Source organism: Sarcophilus harrisii, chromosome 5 (assembly GCF_902635505.1).
Source record: "Sarcophilus harrisii chromosome 5, mSarHar1.11, whole genome shotgun sequence".
NCBI classification, from domain to species: Eukaryota; Metazoa; Chordata; class Mammalia; order Dasyuromorphia; family Dasyuridae; genus Sarcophilus; species Sarcophilus harrisii.
The window spans coordinates 152562046-152583108 of NC_045430.1; the positions used below are offsets into that span (position 1 = coordinate 152562046).

At 32.6% G+C, this 21063-nt stretch overlaps 1 protein-coding gene across 38 annotated transcripts in view; it reads right to left on the reverse strand.

Annotated features, from left to right (window-relative positions):
* The window catches only part of NRCAM (neuronal cell adhesion molecule), a 315510-nt gene that overhangs the window by 291808 nt on the left and 2639 nt on the right, over positions 1–21063 (reverse strand). The window lies entirely within an intron of this gene.

The following is a 21063-nucleotide window of genomic DNA, read 5'->3' on the forward strand; positions in this document are numbered from 1 at the left end:
CACAACGAACCATGGGGAACCTTTGTCCACAAGTATATGACGGTGTGTAACAGAAGGCCCTGTCCTCAACTTCAGAGAACGCTCAAAATTTCTGTGACTGTTTCTTGTCCACTTACCATGTAGTGAAGAAATGTCCTTTAAAAGTTGGAACTAAGTGTGTGTGCAAAAGACTCAAACAGAGAAAATTTTCACTCTCTCTGCTTCTGTCTCTGTCTGTCCCTGTTTCTGACTCTGCCTCTCTTTCTCTCTCTCTGTCTCTCTTCCCCCTTATATCCCTTCCCTCTTCCCTGCCCCATAAACTTTTAAATCAGAAAAATGAATTACTATGGGCTACTAGGTGATAGTAGGGTCTCTGACTCTCACATCATCATCATGAAGCTGAAAACACATAGCACTGCTCTTTTCCTATCTCTGTTTCTTTTTTTTTTTTTAATTCTGATCTAAGATGAATGAGTATTGAAGACAGAATGAACCAAGTCATCACCCTATGAGTTTTGAAACAGTAAAGGAACTAGAGACATCCAGGAAGAGGATGTCATAGCAAAATCTGTCAGTAACTGAGCCCAGTAAGGAGCTGAGGAATGAGCAAACGCATGACAGGATGCAGCAATAAATTAAGCCAGGTGTTAAAAGACTATGCTGCACAAGCACAGGTGGATTCATCCACTGGATACACCATACTCAGAAATAAACTTGGTGAGAATTTCTCAGTGAAAGCAAAGCACTCCCCAAGTCAGAAGTATCCCTTTCTTGTAATGAGAGGAATGTTTTGTAACAACCACTTTAAGTTTGAGCCCACTCTCCCCAAACCAAGGTATAAAATGGATGGTTTACTTATATTTAGGGACCTATTTAGCACTTTTGTTCTTGCTAGATCTTGTCAACAAAAATCTCTTTGTAAAATCAATTGATTCATTTACATTGAGAAGAGATAAACCAATTCATATGGAGGGAACATATTCTTGATTAGAAGATCTGGGAAAACCACAACTAGGTGAAAAATATTGGAGAAAACATACAGATTCAGAGTTTGACAGAGATAGCATTAGAAAGACCCTTAGCCTCTTATGGGTACTCCTAGAATCCTGAGAACAACTGAAATAATAATCTTCAGGGAACCCTGCCTTCCAGTGCAAGAGAATCCCCAAAGCTCATAAATGTTCTGTAATGGAGTGGTCAGGGACACTTACAAATAGGAAAAGGATGTCTCCAGGCCTTTGAATGGAACAAGCTGGAATATTTGAAAAACCAGCATGAAAAGAATGCTGAGAAAGAAAGTCCAGAGAATTGGGGTCCAGTTCTAGTTCTGCTATCAATTTGTCTCTTTAGATAATTATATTTCATTCATATAACTCATCCATTTTAAAAAATAGTCACTGACATGAAATATAATAATCCCACTTTATTTTGGGGAGCTCAAGGGAAAAATTTAGGGTGCTGATGGGTGGAATTACTTAGGCTTGCATTAGGATTTACATGATTGCAATGAGCAAGAGGCCAATAAACTATACTAGCTTTTTCACTTTCACTTTTCCTAAGAGGCAGTGGTGCTCAGTGTAACATGTTCCTAGCTGTTATGGCATAATATTAAAAGGGATCATAACATTTAAATTTGGAAGAGATTTAGCGACTATGCTGTGCAATATTCTTATTTTATAGATCTGCCATATCTAGAAGGAAACTGTTGTCTGGAAAGGTTAAATAACTTGTTCAAGTTCACAAAAACAGTAAGAATCATAACTAGAATTAGAACTTTGACTCCTTGGTTTGCCGGGGTAGAAGAGAAAAAAAAAAAAAAAAAGGCTTGTGCTAAATAAGGAGAAGTTAATTCCAAAAATTGCTTAGAAGGGCTTGGACTAGTAAATCAAGGAAGAGTTTGAATTTGGGAAGAAGGAATCTGGAAAAAATTATGGAAAATTTGAAGAAGAAAATCTGTAGTCTCAGATTCTGGTTCAGAATCTGGGTTGATAAAAGAAATGAGATAAAGAACAATTAAGAAGGATCAATGAAAATTTAAGGATTACTACCTGAAGAGGTAGCCTCGGGGAAAAACAAGAGAAAAACAATTTAAGATAAGCAAGAAAACTTTAAGAAGAATAGAGAGAGAGTAAAGAAAATTAGAGTTCATTGATAATGGAGCAAATTGGTGGGATTAAAGGCTATTGCCAAGTTGAAGGGGATAAAGTTATGACTGTGAGCTAAAACTTCCAAGAATAAGGAAAGGGAGGTTAGTCGAGTTGCTATGTTATTATAGTTGATCATTGACAGTAAAAGTTTTAATTGGTTACTTGGGTTCAAGAATTAATATCCAAAATGAATATTAAAAACAATGTTAAAAATCTCAAAATTAGGTTTAGTAACTGAGATCCAAGTATGCTGTGTTTTTGTTTCTACTTCAGCCAAACAGAATATGGGCTAATCTCCCTCCAGGAAGGAGGTACTCAGTGAGGAAATTAAAGAATGAGAAGAAGGGATTAAAGACTAAAGAATTGGATTGTTAAGAGAAATGAAGTGTTTTTAAAGGATGCAGGCTTCAAATGGGGGAGAGAAGAAAAAGAGTTCCAAAGGAGACAAAGGGAGATTTGATTCTTGGCGAGAAAAGAAGTGCTTTATAGAAGAAAAAGGGTAGGAAAAGGACAGTTACACAAGTAGAAATTAGACATAGATTTGAGATTGTTCCTGAAGAGGAAGGAGAGAGTGATGGGCTCTGAGAAGGAAGAAGCTGCTTCTCCTCCAAAAAATGACATATAAAAGCCCCAAGAAGCTATCAGATTAACAATTACCAAGTAAAGGTCAGAAGAAGCAGAGAAGAGAAATGAATCAGTTAGTGAATCTCTGCTCAGCAATACTATCTGCGGATAGCAAACAACACAACAAAAAACCAGAGGATTCTGTTTTCAAACTAGAACATCATCCAAAATATAACAAAATTTAACAAAAAGGATACTCACCTCTGGTAATCAATGTGAGCATAAATGATATTAGAGCAAAAGACCCTAATGATTTTGAAATCTTAGGCAATAAATCAAAAACCACAGGGTCACAGATTGTGTTTTCTTCATTGAAGATAAAAGATACAGAAAAAAAATTAATTTGTGAATTGTACAACTAGATAGACATGTGGTATCTCAGGAAGAGATGTGAGTTCTGGATCACAGTTTAAAACATAGGAATGGATCAATAAAGATGTTTGGCAAACATCTAGAAAGTTACTGGTGATTACAAAGAGCTAATATGGCATCATTAAGAATAGGTTATGCTACATTAAACTAATTTCCTCCTTTTTTGGATAGGATCACAAAACCAGTAGATAAAGGACATGCTGTAGATATAACTAGATTTTAACAAATCTTTGCATATAATATCTCATTTATTCTCCTTGAGAAGATAAAGATGGATCAGATAATAATACAATTAGTTGGATTCATAACTGGTCGTATGGCTAAATTCATAGTAGTTGTTAATGTCAACATGGTATGATGTCTCTAGAGGAGTACTTCAGGCATTTGTGCTTGACTATATATGATTAATTTTTTTTTCTGTGACTTGGATAAAAGCATAGATGAAACGATTGTCAGATGTGTAGATGTCACAAACTGAGAGGAGTTAATAAAATAGATGATCAGTTCAAGATCTGAAAAGATTTTAAGAGGCTAGAAGTACTTAGTGTTAGGTTGAATTCAGTGAGATGAAAGTCAACAAGAATAAACATAACATTTTATGCTTGAATACAAAAAAATTAATTTGATTAATGCAAAATGGGGGAGGCACAAATAACTAGCAGTTTTTAAAAGATTGTGAAGCTTTAGTGAACTGCAAGATGAAAATGTGTCAGCAGTATGCTATAGCAATCAGAAAACCAAATGTGATTTTAGGCTGAATCAATTAAGACTAAAGCTTCCAGAAAGAAGAAGGTGATAGTTTCACTGTACTCTGCCCTTGGTAAGCTTCATCTGGAGTATGTAGTTTAGTTGTAGATGCCATAGTTTAAGAAGGATATTAATAAACTAGAGAAATATCCATAAGAGGGCACCCAGGATGGTGAGATGTTTTAAGTCCTTTTGATATGAAGACTAATTAAAGGAACTTGACTCAGTTAGCTAAAACTGACTCAGTTTGCTAAAAAAAAAAAAAAGGAAAGAATCAGGAGGAACACTGAAATATGTTTACAAGTATTGAAGAGGTTGTAATGTAGCAAAAAATCTACATTTCTTCTTTTTATCCCATAAAGGCAGAACTAGGGGTCATAGTTGAAAGTTGTAAAGAGACCAATTCTTAATTTTCAAACAATTGGAAATTTCAAAACTGGACTGGCAAGGGAATTGGTTTCCTCTTACTGGAGGGGTTTAAACAGAAGCTGGATGACTATTTGCTAAGAATATAATAATAGGAATTCATTAAATATGTGGATCATACAAGATGACTCCTGAAGTTACTTTCAACTGTTATCTGAGTCCAAATTCAATGTTCTTTCCCTTATACTACCTGATTCACCTAGAAAAGTAAAAAAGCTAAACTTTGTACAATTAAATCCAGTTAGTGATGTGCTAGATAAAGAATTGTTATATTTAAAATTGGCAATATTTTAATACAAAAGTGGTTCCACATTTATTATTTGCAACGAAAGATATTATAGAATGTTAAGAGTTCAACTCTAAAATACAGAGTTCATTTAATCCAAAGTCTTTATTTAACAGATGAGGAAACTGAAATCCAGAAAAGTGATCAGGGTTTTTAACCTTTTCAGTGTCATGTAAGTCTTTAGTAGTCTGGTGAAGCTTATGGACATTTCCTCGGAATAATGTTTTTAAATGCATAAAATAAAATGCATCAGATTATAAAGGAAATTATTTATTTATTGAAATATTTACATGATTTTTATTTTATTAAAATAAATACATAAATTTTCCCTTCCAAGTTTATAACCCAAATGAAATCTGCCCATGGATTCCTTAAGGGTCTGTAGTGCCCCTCAATTTTTGATGAAATTATTTCACATTCAGCTTAAGCTAGTGGGTAGCCAAACTTGGCTAGAACCTGCATGTTGTGAATCATCATGTTCTGACAGTGGACAGTGGTACATCAGAACACTGAAACAGAATATTTACAGTGACTGAAAGACTGACATCTCAGGATTTCTGTGCTTCATCAGTAATTGCAAATATAGAGTTATAATTCTTATTATATAACATATCTATAAGATTTCGTCAGGCCTTTGTGTCCACATGGAAGAATCATAAGTAAATTGGAATGCATAGCTAAAAGGGGGAAAAAATCAAAGAAAAAAATTCGTATTGCCAAGGAAAAGTAAATCTCCAAATGATTTATATATTATAAAATAACTTTTAGGGGGATAAATTAGAATCTTTTTATATTTGAAAATTTGTTCAAGAAATTCAATCCCCTCTATCCACAGGCAATCTATCATCACTTAAAATAATTCTTTAATCATTTATTTGAATGTGGCTTTACTTCAAGTGCCCCATAAATCAAGGTAATAAATATAGTCACTGCCCTAGGAGAGCTTATAGTCTAAGACAGCTAATATTGATGCAGCCAGACAGATAAAGGGTTTGTGGACAACTGAACAAATACAATTAACTTCCAGCTGTATTTATTATAGATATTGTCATTTATTCAAGTTAATTAAAAGCTTTTGGCTATGCTGCTTCCTTACCCAGCTTAGTGCTGTCTTGAAAAGCCAGCTACAAAATACCCTCACAATATAGTTCTTAGTATTGTCACATTTGTCACACATACTTGTCCCAGACATACATACTTAAACTTCTCTGAGCAGAAATTCAAGACATTACTTTCCTTAATATGAATAATATCAATAAATATTGTACTTAAAAATTGAAAGGAAATTTATGAATGAACAATATACAGCAAGTATTTCTGAAGAGATATTATATTCTCACTAAGTTAATGATTAAGAGAGTAGAAAGTAGGCGAGGATAATGGTTTTATCCAGAAAGACAGTAGAATCAATGTCATCATACCGAAAACAAGTTATCACTTGGTTAGATTACTAATTTGATATATGTAAATAATCACTTGATAGAAACAAGCTAAATAGTCTTCTACGTGATCATTCAAGAGACAACTGAAAGGGGAGAGATTCCAAAACTATTGATGTACATAAAATAGTAACACATTACAAAACATTCTTTTGTTAACCTGACTTTGAAAAAATGACTTTTTATTTTGGGAGAAAGGGGAGAAGAGAAGTAAGAGGAGTGAGGAACCAGTGATTTCATGCTTATATGGAACTCCAAGAGAGTTCCCTCTACTAAGAGTTCCAAGAGAAAATCCCTTTATTAATGAAGATGGGAAACTATTCTGCAACTAAGGATCCAAGAGAGGTGATTGGGTGCACTAAGAAGTGACTGGAGTTGCATAGGGTCATACTGCCAATATGGGTAGGAAGTTGTACTTTAACCCAGCTCTTCCTGATTCAAAGTCTCTCTGCCACCTCTCACTTTCTGCTTAGGTGTTTTAAAAATGCTTGTAGAGCTAAAATGATTGTTTAAATTTGGGGGCTGCTGATAGTTATCATAAGAGAGTCAACTGTCACTTCCCTTTTGATTTAAATATGCTGAAAATACAAAAAGGATTTTTATTGCATTCATGCGTGTGTATCTGTGCCTGGGTCTATGTGTAGCATTGTACATACCTGGAAGGTGATAAAAATAGTAGAATTTTGTAAAGTGGCTCATCTTCAAGGTAGAAAACAGCTATATAAATGCAAAGGTATCATGCTTATTTGTACATTTTATAAATTTTCAACCAATGAGCATCCCTCTAGTGATTCTTGTGCTACCCTTTTATGTGGGAGCCATTTGAGTACATACTGATAGTAGGCTAAATTGATTTAATCTATTTCAATGCTTTCAAGGTTTATTTGCTCTTCAGGTTTCTAGTTGGTCATAGATGACATGACAAATTACTATGTGTCCTCTCAAAACATCAGTAAAGGATAATGCTTTGAAATAAAGCACAATTAGTTTTTTCTAAGGACTTTTAAATGGCATTGACTGAAAAGTAATATTTTCCTCCTTTATATCTTTTCTCTATATTGTCAATATAATTTGATTTGTTTATATTACTATTTTTGGAACCTTAAAAAAATACAGATTTAGCTCCTTAAAAAATTCCTACTATCATGTTAGTAACAAGGACACTTAGCATAAATCCACTTCACTTAAATTTACAGATATTATTATGATTACTACTAAGGAATTCAAATATGTGTTAAGATTTTGAGGGGGAATAAATTGCTAAAGTAAAGGAGATGACATAAGAAATCTTTTTGACAATAACATAGATTTTTAAAAAATTTTTAATTTTCTCCCTTCCTCCAACACCTCTTCACCCTATTGAGAAAGGAATCTAGCCTCAGACATTTAACACTTCCTAGCTCTGTGACCCTGGGCAAGTCATTTAACCCCAATTGTCTCAGGAAAAAAAAAAAACAACTTTCTAGCTGACCTTGGTTTGACACCCTGTTGGTTTGACACAGCTGCCTAAGATAAAAACTAATATTTAACCAGGAAAGCTTAAATTGGCCCTTTCTTTGATGCTACGCTCATATTTTCCTATGTGGAGGACAACAGTGGGATATTCTTGTAGAAACTATCTTAAAGGAAAGAGAAGTTTCTATAAAAAACAAACAAACAAACAAACTTGTTCATTAAATGCTCGAAGATCAATTTTATATGCCAGTTTTTTGTATATTTATACTATGTGCAACATTACTGATTCTTTTTAATTCATATGCTTGGAAATGATTTCAGAAATGGCTTAATTCAACATCTTCAAATGCATTTCCAGAAAGAAAAATGACAATCAGCAGAACTTTATACAATGGTGAGAATATGAAAGATTTATGTCAAACCTGAATTGTGTCTTGCCTCAAAAGATTAAGATCATAGAGTTTTTAAAATAATGCAACATTCACCAGCAGCATACTTTCTAGTTACAAAGACACCACTGATGGGATATGAACTGGATAATTTAATTTGCCTCCCAAATTTAGAACCAGGAAGTAAGCTACAGATCTTGAAAATCTAGTTTATTAAGTTAAAAAATTTTCATTTCCTGTTGTCTGGGTCTGTTTCCTAATTCCAGTCCTATATACACGTCAATGACAAAATTTATCCATTTTCAATGTTAAGTTTAAAGATCAGATTATCTTGTTATAACACAATTCTCACACAATTTTTCACATAATAGGGTTTTTTAGACTCTTGTGATACTAAAAGCCTTTAAAATAAATAGAAAAATTGAAGTTAGCATTTTATAAATGATAAATGAATTATGAGAAAGGGGGACAAAGTGTCTAGCTTTCTTTTTTAATTCAATAAGAAATCTGTTAAGGGCTTACTATATACAAGGCACACAAAGACAAAATTAAAAATAGCCTCTACCCTTAAAGAACAATGTTGGGGCTACAACGGTTACAAAGAAGTATAAGACAATTTGATGAGGAAGATAGCATCATAACCAAAGGGATCAAGAAAGACTTCATTGAAGACTTGGCATTTAAGTGAATCCTTGAAAGAAACTACATTAGAGATAAGTGCATGACTTATATGACAAGAATGCATGAGGAGGTAGAAAAAGCATGGACGGAGACTATGTAATGCTGAATCTGGTGAACAGAAAAGAAATCATTTTGGCTGATGTTGCAAAATAATAGAATCAGACTGTAAAAGGGCTTTAAATACCAAGCTCCCCTTTTTTGCCCAATCATCTTTTACCTGCTTTATCTTGCCATGCTGGAAAAAAAAAGATAATACCCTGAAGGATTTAATCCTTTAGGCTCTGGAAATCCTACTTTGGTACCCAATTATCCTGATTGGCAAGTGCCTCATAGAGCATCCAATATTAGACCAACTCCAAATACTGCTTCACTTTACTTTGTACTTCTTCTTAGCTGCTGCATTTCTGTACTCTTCCTTAAATCTCTCTTTTCAAGTTCTGAACCCATAAGGAAGGAATACTGTCACTGCTATTGGAAAGCATGTCAATTTACTCTTCTATAACTCCACTAACCATTTCTGAAATTTTCCAAAGCAAAATACTCTTCCTTCACCAACTGTTTTCTACATATCATCTATCCCTATTACAAAATCAGTTCTTTAAGGACAAGAGCTATCTCCAATTTTGTCTTTAAATCCCCCAAATTTAGCATGAAGTCTAAAAAGCACTTAATAAATACTTTTTCATTCATTCATTATTAGCATAGGAGTTTTAATGTTATCTTAGAGGTATTAGGGAACCACTGGAAATCTCTAAGCAGAGAAATGATGGTCAGATCCTGGCTTTAGGAAGAACATTTCAGAACTGTATAAAGGATAGATCAAAATACCAGATTCAGGGAGAACAATTCAAAATTCCTGTAGGAGATCCAAGTGGAAGTCTTCACACAGGCAACTGGAGATGTGAAATGTATTATAGGAGTGAGAATAGGAATGACTATATAGATTTGGGAGTCATCTGTATAGAGATGATAGTCAGTTCAAGAGATTAATTAAGTAGGAAGATATAGATAGATGAGAAAGTAGTCCACAAGAGAACCATTGTTTGGAAGATTCATAGCAAATGAAACTAAAAGAGAATAGTCCAAAAGATAAAAGGAAAAAGCAGAAGAGACCAATATCAATAAAAGCCAAGAAAAGGCTAGTCAATAACATCAAATGATGAAGACAGAGACAACTAGACCAAAATATCATTGGTTACTTTTGAGATAATTGTTGCAGCAGACAGTTGGCACCAGAAGGAAGATTCTTACAAGCAACTAAGAAGTAAATTCAAGTTGAGAAAGTAGAGGCAATGAGGACATCTATTTTATTCATTTTTTAAATTATATTGGTTTTATCTACCTATGAACAATAAATATTAATTCAATTATTTAGATCTGGCTTTATTTGTGTGAAAACTATTTATGTGGTATTTTATACAGTTCCTTTGTTTTGCAAAGTATACAACTCAGATGTTTCATAGTGTCTAGGTATTTTAAATGATCTGAAACAATTTTGAACAATATTGTTGACACAGAGTTTAATTTCTCTATTTTCCATTCTTGATTATATCTATTTTAACTTTAACTTTGTCTAAGATCATGATTACTATTCCTGCTTTTTACATAATAAATTCCACTCCTGCCCTTTATTTTTATCTTTGTGTATATACATACATATATATATATATATATATATATATATATATATAATGTTTCTTACAAGCAACATATTGTTGAATTCAGATTTTTAATTTGTTAGCCATTTCTCTTTTATGAGTTAATTTTTCCCATTCCCATTCTAAGCTACAACACTGATTGTTTATTTTCCTTCTTCCAATTTTTCCTCACCATCCTTCTCACCCTGTTTATCTATCTCTTCTCACTCCTCTGTTTTATTGGAGGTAAATAACCTTGCCCTCTATTCCTTAAACTTGCTACCCCTCTAAAAGTCTCTCCCTTATCTTCTCCTCCAACCCATCAACCTATATCCCCTTGCCCTCTTATTTCTTTTTGAATTAGATTTTTACAGACACACATACACATACACACACACACACACACACACACATGCACACACACACTTCTCTCTTCCCCACTACTTGCCTTCCCCACTATTAATTTCTGCTGTATCAATTCTTCCTTTTATGCTTCATTTTTATAATTATTTCTTTTAATCACTCCCTACACAATTTTATTTTTTTAGATTATACTCATCTCAACCCAAGCCTTTCTTTTAGGCTTTTCTTTTAAACTACTCAAATAATGATGACCATCATAAGAATACTGCTAATATTTTCACATATACAAAGTAAACAATTTAACTTTATTGAGACCATTTTAATTGATCTTTAATGTTTACCTTATATTTCTCCAGGATGCTATTTATCAAGTTCATTTAATATCCTTTTTTCCATTTAGGATTATATTTAATCTTGCTGGGTAAATTACCCTTGGTTGTAACTTCAGCTCTTTTGCTCTATGAAATACAGTCTTCCAAGACCTATGATCTTTTAATGTAGTAGCTTCTAGGTCTTGTGTAATATCTATTGATGTTTACATTTTTTTCTCATTGCTTCCAATATTTTTCCTTAACCTGAGAGCATTGAAACTTAACTATATGCTTAAAAAGTTATTAAACTGTGCATACCCTTTGATCCAGCAGTGTTACTATTGGGCTTATATCCCAAAGAGATTTTAAAGAAGGGAAAGGGACCCACATGTGCAAAAATGTTTGTGGCAGCCTTCTTTGGATGCCCATCAATTAGAGAATGGCTGAATAAATTGTGGTATATAATTATTATGAAATATTATTGTTCTGTAAGAAATGACCAGCAGGATGATTTCAGAAAGGCCTGGAGAGACTTACATGAACTGATACTGAGTGAAATGAGCAGGACCAGGAGATCATTATATATTTCAACAACAATACTATATGAGGATCAATTTTGATGGAGATGGATCTCTTCAACAATGAGATGAACCAAATCAATTCTAATAGAGCAGACATGAATTGAACCAGCTACACCCAGCAAAAGAACTCTGGGAAATCAGTGTGAACCATTATATAGAATTCCCAATCCCTCTATTTTTGTCCACCTGCATTTTTTATTTCCTTCACAGGTTAATTCTTTTTGTACAGCAAAATAACTATATGGACATGTATACATATTTTGTATTTAACTTATACTTGAACATATTTTACATATATTGGTCAACCTGGCATCTGGGGGAGGAGATGGGGGAAAGGAGGGAAAAAATTGGAACAAAAGGTTTTGCAATTATCCATGCTGAAAAATTATCCATGCATATATCTTGTAAATAAAAAGCTATAATTTAAAAAAGAAAGAAAGAAAGAAACTTAACTATACCATTTCAGTAAGTTTACATGGAATTTCTTACAAGTAGTAATTGAGGCATTTTTTTCTATTTTTTCTTTGCTTTCTTGTTTTAAAACTTCTAGGCAATATTCCTTGATAAAGTTTTTAATGTTGTATGAAGAGTCTATATTTTTCAGGTAGTCTGACTATTTTTATGTTATTTCTCCTTGATTTGTACTCTAGATCAGTTGTTGTTGTTGTTGTTGTTTTGATGAGATGTTTAAATTTCTCTTCTATTTTTTTTCCATTCTTTTGATTTTGCTTTATGCTTTTTTTTCTGGTATTTTAGAACACCATTAGCTTCCCATAATCCAGTCCTAGTTTTCAAGGAATTATTTTCTTCCTAAGTTTTTGGTTCTCTATTTCAAGTTAGTAAGGTTTTTTTTCATAATTTTCTTAATTCTCTTAGGTTATTTTTTTCTAATTTTTCCTTGATCTCTCTTATTTGATTTTTAAAATCCTTTTTAAGTTCTTCCAAGAACTCTTTTATGTGCTAAAGGCCATTTGGGATTTCTCATTGCTTATAATAAGAAAATGACAATAAGAAAGTTTATAATGAGGAGTGACTTTTTTAGCTCCATTATCATCCTCTGCATATGAAACCAGATCTTCTCTATTCCTATAGTACTTATCTATGGTTAATTATTTCTGCTTTGCTTACTCATTTTTATTTGTTTATTGTTTCATTTATTTTTTAGTATACCTATTAGTATATTGAAGGTGTAATCCCAATAGATAGTACTCTGTTCTCCTTCAAGTACCCACAGTCAACAGGATCTATACCCCTTGCTACTGTATCCAGGTGTATACTAGCTTCTTCTCCCCCCTACTCTGGGACCCATCTGGTTAGGCAAATTGCTTGCTGTTCATCCTGAGACAATGGAAGGTCTTTCAGTCTCTTTTCCTCAGCAGTGAAACCCCAACAATGTCTGCAAAATGAAAGTTTCTAAGGTGAGGCTGCCTCTCAACCCAACTCTCTACAATATTGCTGTTTATTGATTCTGCAAAGTAGGCCTGGAGGTATTTGAAGTGCATTTTGTTCTAACTTCTGCCCATGGACGTTGGACCTTTCCTGGGGTCTTAAATTGTTTTTAGGAAGACAACTGTATTAACCATGTTCATTTCTGTAGCTCTGAAGTAATGATCAGGATATTTTTGTGGAGGAAATTTGGAAAGATGAAAGTTTTCTTACCAACTCCGCCTTTTTCTAGAATTCTCTGACATTTTTTCTTCAAAATCTTTGCTACTTCAAAAAAGTATTTAATGTTATTTTTGTGACTTTTTTTTATCCTTTTTATCTTTTAGTTCCTTAGGGTACATAACTAGTAATGATATTGCTGGGTAAATTACTTTCTCTAGAAGAGAATTAATTTAGATACCCTTTCCTGATTTGGGTACCTTTTTTAAGCCTACTTTTCTTTTTTGTTATGGGTTATTATTTTATTTAATTATTGTATTATTTTATTGATATGTTTTAACATGACAAGTTATTTCAGTGATCTAGATTGTCCATAACTTATATTTTCCACTTGAGTCCCACCAACTAAATTATTTATGCTCTTTGATATTCATTTTTATGCATCTGGTAAATGAAGCTAACCATGAGCTCACTCATTCCCTGCTGTTTAATGAATCACCTTCTTAGTTCAAATAATCCCATCCAAACTGGATCTAGTTTGTCTTGCCCTATTTTCTACATTGGGAGAACTGTTTCTAGAAGCATATGGAGCCAAGGAGTTATTTAGCTGCCAAACATCACCTATTAAAATGCATGTTACATTAGTTGAAACATTCAAACTGTGACTGTATTCATTGTGACTATATACGTTCCATGAGATGAATCAAAATATTAAAGTCTCATAAATTTGCTTTGTTTTTGCTTAATGGTCACTAAAAAATTACCCCAAATTTTCAAGTTTTATTTATTTCAAAATTTTATTATTCTTTTAATAAGTTTATTTTCCTAAATTAAAAACAAATATTGGATTGAAAATATCAGCTTCATATGCAAATTAATTTTTGCCATTCTTCTTCACACAAACATCAGCATACAAAAGCTACCACTTCATAAATTCAATTAAATGGTGAGGAGAAGTAAAATATAGTAATTAAAAATAACTCTTGCTCTTTACCAGTTCAGAGTTTCCACTCAGGGCTTTATGAATTTTAGGTGGGATTCCAAATTAATTATAATTGAATTTTATTTGGGCTTAACCTTCCATGGCCTACATTTCTGGAATGAAAAGGTTGCTTTGCAAATTTTATTTTTGAATACCTCAAATATTTCAAATAGCCTACTACATACAGCATATTTGGATCCTTCAAGTAAAATGGGGGTGTTCTGCTTTATGCCTTAGTGAAACCTTAAATGGATGTTCATAATTTTGCATGTATAATAACCAAAAATAACTCAGATATGTTTTACAAACACTCATACAGGAAAAACACAGGATGCTCCATTTCTGGGACAGATTTAACTGATCTGCCACCTATCAAAATAATTTTTAGAAAACTATCAAAACTCAAAGAATCTTAGTAGAAAATCTGGATGAGCACTCCTGTATTTATTCACAAGTGACTAGAAAGGACAGTGATAAAATGGTCACCTAGAGCATTTGCAATGCAACTAAACTAGACAAATAAATCTGAATATATGCCAGCATAGGTTTAATTCACACAATTCAAGATCTTACTGTATCATGTGCCAAAATTTACTATCTGCGATTTTTAAAAATCTTGTCCAGTAACTAGATGTTTATCAAGCATGTAAGTTGGGCATTTTGTATATGGCATCCAGCTCTCTATCTACGTTGTTCCAACACCATCTGTCACTTAAGCCTCCGCAGATACAAAAATTTCAATTCAAATGAATCAACTCGGCACTCAAACTAAGCTATAATTCAAATTTCGACATGAGGCTTGAATTCCTTTTCAGTGTTCTTCAACTTTGACCCAGCACTACCCCCTCCTTCTCTGAAAAGGGCGAAGACAACAGCTCAGCAAGTGGGGCAGGCAAAACAGAGCTCCTTTGTTGAAGACTTTGCTTTCAGTTTTCTATTGAGGTAAATAACTGAAAAGCCTATCCAGACTTCAGAAGAAAGCAATATAACTAGCAGGCAACTCTCTCCCTCCAAGGAACTGGAAACACTAGGATGTAACTTTGCTACAAGTCCATTTTTACCTTAAGACATAAGCACTGAAGGATTAATACATTTTTCACCTTCAAAAAATAATTTGAAATTTATGATGTGTTTTAAATGTGTAAATCTATGGAAAGAATCCAGAAAGAGTCTATAAAGTGCATTGTTTGTCTTAAAAATGAAGATTTGTTAATATTCACAATATACTGAATACATATACTAAATTTTTTAAATACTCTCAGCCCACTTGGGAAAGTTTAATCAAATTCATTCTATGTTATACAGTGGGTGACCTCCTACAGGATGCCCTCTAATTACATTGAGCATATATTTTCCAGGTTATATTGTTTTCAACACACCATTCTTAGAATGTTGCGCGTAAAATGATCCATTTGCCATCACCTCTTTAATGCTCCACTAGAATAATAGCACTCAGTATAATTTATTATTTTTGCTTATGGTACTTGCTATATTTCAGGCAGGGAGTAAAGGAATTCACCTCACTAGATTTTTTTAATCCCAAATCACCTAGTTTTATGATGTGGAATTCCTATCCTCAGGACCAGTAAAATAGGTCAATTAGGTTAATGCCACATCTCTTTTATTAATTCATCTAAGCAATTATAATTGGGTAGCAGGGGGTTATGCTGTCATCTTTGAAGATTCAATTGAAGATAAAAATGCCCTGACACAATAGTATTGTAACTCACAAGGCCAGGACAATTCTTAACATCCAATATGATGATATTTCATTCTGCTTTCAGAAATGAAACCATTTTCTTCTTTTTCTCTGATTATATAAATTATTTGGTTTTAAATCAGTGAGAACAGTGTTTCTCTCCTACATCCCAAATTTAATATCTTTCCTTATACTAAAAAGTAATTTGTACATACATTAAATTTGTACACACTGAATGTATTTGTATAAAATATTCCTTTAAATAGCAAATTTCTGTTCTGGGTAAAGCTAGTTGATAAGTCATTACCACAAATTATTCTATTCATTTATAACTGATGAAGAAGGAGAAAGAAGAAGAGGACAAAAATAATAATAAGTATAGGGTTAGGGATGGATGGTAGGCCTATGATTTCATTGTTTTGGGGATCTTCTGATGAACTTCAACTAATACAGTTCTATTAAATTTAGCAGTCTTAGAGATTTCCTTAGAGAATTGAGAAGTTAAGGGACTCATAAATGGTCACATGGCTAGAATGTATCAGAAGCAAAATCTGAATCCAGATTTTAGTATCTTACAAGCCAGTTTTCTATCCACTGTACCATCCTGGCTCTAATGGTATTAGTTATTAATAATATTAATACCTTAGTACAGTGGCATCAAATTCAGATAGAAATGGGATCATTAAATGACACATAAGTATCTCTGAGCACATATTGACTCAGAAAACTATACATTAACAATTTCTATGTTCTATTTTATTTTTATTTATTTTATTAAATATTTCCCAATTACATTTTAATCTGGTTAGGTACCATGGTATTTGGCACCTCTGCAATAGTACACTATGCTATTCACCTGAAAAATGAGTACATTAATAATATAAGTATAATATAATGATGTATTATTATAATTATTAGTTATTATCATAATTAATAATCATATTGATAAGTTATAATGACTCAAAATTAAGCCAGCAGATGGTGGAATTGATAGAGTATTGTTTCAAGTCAGAGAACTGAAGTTTAAATTTCATCTACACTACTCACAACTTGTGTGAAATTAGAAAATCCCTTAATCTCTATTTCTTTACCTTAAAATGATGGAGATAGTTAACCAGATGACCTCTAAGATCCCTTTCATTTTTAAGTATGATATTAAGGACTTATCTTGAATCATTTATAAAGAGTACATGACATTTAATTTGATATTTTAAAAAATCATATATGTGTATATGATTACTGTCCATCTTTCCCTCTTTCTACCCCTTTAACTTGAAAACAGCCTACTAGGTTTAAAAAAAATACAGCTTCACAAAACAGAAAGCATATTTGCTTTAATATTTTCTCTTTTCCACATTTTAAGAAAAAAATTAAGAAAAGTTTGTATTTTTTATACTTTTTTTGTGCTTTGAAATCACAACTGCTATGGCCAATAATAATTTCTTGAAACAGAAAGAACTTTGCTCTTGCTATTGTAAAGTGAATGTCTTATGAGTGGAGGAGGGATGCATGATGAGTTGCAGTTCCATGACTTGGAACACCACCATTGGGATTACAATCAGGAGACTAAGAGCATATTTGGATACGGAAGGCAATGATCTAAAGTGACTAGATACAAGATTCAAGTTTTGTTTTGCAGAGCTGGCTACAAAGGTCATCTAGCAGGGCAATGTCTATCAAAGTAGCTCCAGATATGGCAGCATTCATAGGCAGAAGTTCAGATTTGCAAGAGTAGCAGGAATGGAAACTCCAGCACAATGACAGTTGGAAAAAGTGAAAAATCCTTGAGAGATATCAAAAAAACAATATGTCTACAGCCCACAACACTCCTAGGTGCAGCCAGAACTGGATTAAAATATAATTGAGAAATATTTCACAAAATAAATAAAAATAAAATACAACAGATGTTATATTTTTAAAATAAGCCAAGAGGCAATTGACAGGGATTTTTACTTATGGCTTAGTGGTCCCCATATCTATTTGGGTTTGATATAATTATAATAAAAGTTTAGGTCCCTCCTTTGTGACTATCACTGATAAATTCTTTCTACATAGTTTTCTCTATTTCATTAAGCTTTGTCTTCTTCCTGATTTTTGTTTCCTTTAAATTATGATCAGTTATAAGTAATCTGTGACTCATTTCTGTTAATTATGTTCTGGAGATAGTGTGAAGGAAGGTGCCAGTGATCCACTTAGTATATTCAGAATTAAAGCAGGTTGAAAGTATAAACTTCTGCCCCAAACGTCAGTATTTTCCTATCTAGCTGAGAGCTGAATCAATTGTAAGAGAATTTTGTGGTTTTAATTAGGAACTTTTATAAGGACCTAAAGAATTCAAACAGACAAATCATATAACTTGTGACCATATAGAACTTTAGCTAATGAAGTTATTGATGAACCAGATTCAGGCGACTTAAATAGTAGTATCAAACTCAAATTGAAATGGGTACCACTAAATTTTATGTAAGGATCCCTATGCACTGCATTTTGACTTAGTAAAATGACATATTAACATTATTTGTGTTTTTTTATTTATTTAAAAATATTTCCTAACTGCATTTTAATCGAGTTCAGGTTGTGATAGTATTATGGGCCCATGGGTGGCCCATGGGCTGTGTGTGTGTGTGTGTGTGTGTGTGTGTGTGTGTGACACTGTGGCATAAATCATAGACATCTCATAGACGCTCTTGTCTCCAAGGTGAAGAGAGGTAAAGATTACCTGGGCATGTCCATAAGAGGAGAAAAGTGCTGTCTGCAAAGAATATGCAGCTAGATGGTACCATGCATGGAGTCTGGATTCAGGAATACTTGAAGTCAATCTGACCCCTAGACAATTACTATCTGTCTGACATTGGACAAGTCACTTAATCTCTGTCTGCCTCAGTTTTCCCAAATTGTAAATGAAGTTCCTAACTTGCCTTGCAAGGTTATGATGTTTAAATTAGATAATATCTGTAAAGAACTTAGTACAGTATCAGTACTTAGTAAATGCTTGTTCCTTTTCCCTTCCTCTCTACCCACATTCATCAGATTAGAAAGAGCAGAAGTTTCAGCACCTTCTTTCTTTTTTTGTTTTCAACCCCAATTAACCAAATCTTGCCAGATAGTGACACCTACTATTTACAAAACTGAAAGGGTTAAATTAAAGAAATAAAACTTGCTAGCACTGGCTTCATTATTTCTAATTCCCTAAGCTGAACTGTGAGTTTAGGGTAAGAAGCTTTCAAGACACCTACTGTTCTAGGAATAAGTATAAGTAGTGACCTAGAGCTCAAACAGTAGCTTAATCTCTTTTCCCCAATAATGTTTAAAGTTAAGCATCAAACCTGAAACTTGAAAGGAAAGGAAATCTTTAACATAAAAAGTAATTTCCAGTTTCTTGTGAATCATCTTTCTTTCCCTTAAATACATAAACAGTTGAAAAATAAGCAGTCAACAAATCAAAGGAGAAATGACAAGGTAATCTCTATTATAATTTACTTTGCTATTAGTTTCTGTATAAGATGCTATTTTTTAGTAAATGTGGATGAGAATCTTAAATTTATAAAAGGTGATAGAAAAATAAGACCCCAACCTTGACATAATCTTTTATTCTTTTTTTGAGTCAAAGTATCAGAAGTCAGGAGATAATCACATAGCAGGCAAATAAGTAAAATTATGAATTAATTTGGGAATGATTTTTCATGAATCTGTTGAAGTACTCCTTTACATACTAAACTCCCTTTGTTACATATAAAATATTTAATTTCTAAAGTGAGATTTACATTTAATTTTTCATGGTATAAAATAATATAATCTGCGAAAATATTGAAGTAGGTTTTTTTACTTTAAAAAATTGAAATACTTATGTACACTAAGTTTTGCTTAATGATGTTTCATCAATATATAATAATATTAAACCACTTAAGGATCACCTCACAGGAGAACTTTGTAGTACTCTTAGGCAAACAGCTATGTTCCAATAAACCATAAATGCAAAATTCAAACTTTAATCTTTAATATCCATTCAAAACTTCATTGGCTATTCTTCTGAAGCATGCAAACATTTTTTTTAAATCATCAGTATCTTGGAACAAAATTTATTTTAAAATTAAGATTCAATTTTTCAAAATATAATATAATTCTACAATAATAATGTAATGGAATTCTTCAATAATGAGAATGGCATAGTGGAAAGATCACAGAACCAGGTTTCTAGTACCATGTCAGCCTTTTAACCTTGTCTTTTAATACAACTTGGGGCCTCAGTTTTCTTCCCAATAATGTAATCATATTGAATTAGATATTTATGATCTCTCTATATCTTTCCATTCTCTTCATCCTAACATTCTGTGATTCTATGAAATGCTAAACAGTTTTCTGTAATAGAAATACATTTAAAAAATTTAAATTTGAAGAAAATTATATCCAACTACAAAGTAAAATTTTAAAATATAGGAAACAAAGATGAAAATGTTACCCTCAAGCTACTCCAAATTCCCATTTTGAGATGTTTTCAACAAAGATATATAACATTTTTAATTCTTCTGAATCTACTTTATGTATTAAGAAACTGTGTAAACCAATATTAGGCACTCGTATATATTTGATAAATCAAGGGATTACCTAATTTCCAAAATAATTTATGGTTTAATTGAAATCCTAATTGAGTTCAGTTTCAAGCCTCAAAAACAACTTTCCTCCAAACAAAGTCTATTAAAGTAACAAGCAAAAACTATTGAGGAAAGAGCTCAATGACTTCACTAAGTGAAACTTTTTTTTCTCTAAAATAGCTATTAACAAACACAAATATCTTGTCCTAAATGTAAAACAAAACAAAACACCTCTCCCTTTTATTTTCATTAGAGAACACTAATCAAAACTCTTATTTAATTAAAGGAAAGGGTTTGATTACTGGATCATAGAATTAGAACTGAAGATGCTGAGAGGTCATCTAATTCTATATTTACAGTTTAAAGAGGGGAAAAAGAGGCCTAGAGTTGATAAATATTGCTCATTGTTATTTATGAAGAACAATGCAAAGGTGACATTCAAACTCAGAGCTTCTGACTCCAGATCTAGCTGTTGTTTCTAGGATGCATCTAGAAGGAAGAAGCAATTATACAATTCAGTCCTGGGGGTTCTGGAGACAACTTTAACCTGCTCTAGAGAGCATGATTCAGTGGGATCTGAAATTGGAAAAAACTACAAAACAGTGTTTGACTTATTATTTTGTAGAACAGAGATGTTAAACTGAGCAACCCAACCCCTACCCCAAGAAAGTAGCCAGATAACTCCCAAATTAAGTCCAAACCAGATTAAAAATGTAATTGGGAAATGTTTAAATAAATAAATAAAATT